The sequence below is a fragment of the Hipposideros armiger genome, unplaced genomic scaffold (assembly GCF_001890085.2).
Source record: "Hipposideros armiger isolate ML-2016 unplaced genomic scaffold, ASM189008v1 scaffold_143, whole genome shotgun sequence".
Taxonomy (NCBI): domain Eukaryota; kingdom Metazoa; phylum Chordata; class Mammalia; order Chiroptera; family Hipposideridae; genus Hipposideros; species Hipposideros armiger.
In genome coordinates this window covers 255,767-256,857 of record NW_017731493.1, presented here as the reverse complement: position 1 = coordinate 256,857, position 1,091 = coordinate 255,767, and positions in this window count along the sequence as shown.

The window sequence follows — 1,091 nt, the reverse complement described above, 5'->3', positions numbered from 1 at the left end:
AGAGAGAGAAGAAAAAAGAAACAAGGGAGGGAGGCAGGTGGAGAGGGAGAGAGGGAGAGAGGGAGGGAGGAAGGGAGAGAGAGAGGCAGGGAGGGAGGGGAAGCTCTGTTCACCCCTCTAACTGCTGCTCCATTTCCTTTCCTTTCGTTCACAGCCACATTTCTTAACGGCATTATCTGCCCTCACTTTCTCTAGTTCTTCACTTCACCTTCTCTCTTCAGTCTGCTGCAGTGCAGCTTCTACCCCAATTGTGGAGACTACTGCTACTCAGGTTACCATTGTCTTCCTAATCACTTGGTACTACCTCACCTTTAAAATCCTTTCCTTGCATGGCTTTCCTGACTCTTCTCTCTTATAGTTTTCTGGTCACTTCTCTAACTATTCCTCATTGAGTTCTCTGCATACCTCTTAAATATCCGTGGCTCTCGGAGCTCCTGTGTTTACTCTCCTGGGCACTCTTCTTTTTGAAAATGCCTCTCTGCTACCATCACTTCACCCACCACTGCTGTACAATGACTGCCCAGTCTATAAACATCAACCTGCAACAATCCCAAGTTTCAAGACAAGGTTTTCCTTTGCCCCTCAAGTATCTCCACTTCAATGAACTACAGATACATGAATATCAACATGCTCTTCCTCCAGTTATTTATGGAGGGCATTACACCACACAAGCAAGGAACAGGTGAGGCCGCTAGACTAAACATCACGGGACTCAAAGCTCTCTTTTCCACTTCTATGGCTGTTTATTTAAACACTAATTAATTCTCACTTGAATTATTGCAATCGCCATCCAGGTTGTATAGCCAATACTGTCCCTTTACATCTTTATATTTTATACCCACACCTCTTTTCCTTCTGAATATTCAAGATACATCATATAGGACAAAACTTTCCCAAAAATCTGAAAACAAAACCAACTAAAATAAAATTTAAGAGGACAGGGCTGGCCAAGTGGCGCGATGGTTAAGAATTGGCTTGGGATGCCAGAGGGCCCCGGTTCGGATCCCATATATGAGGGCCAGTGACACTGCCCTCCACAGCTAAGATGCTGAACAACAGCTCAACCTGGAGCTGGGCTGCTGTGAGTCGCT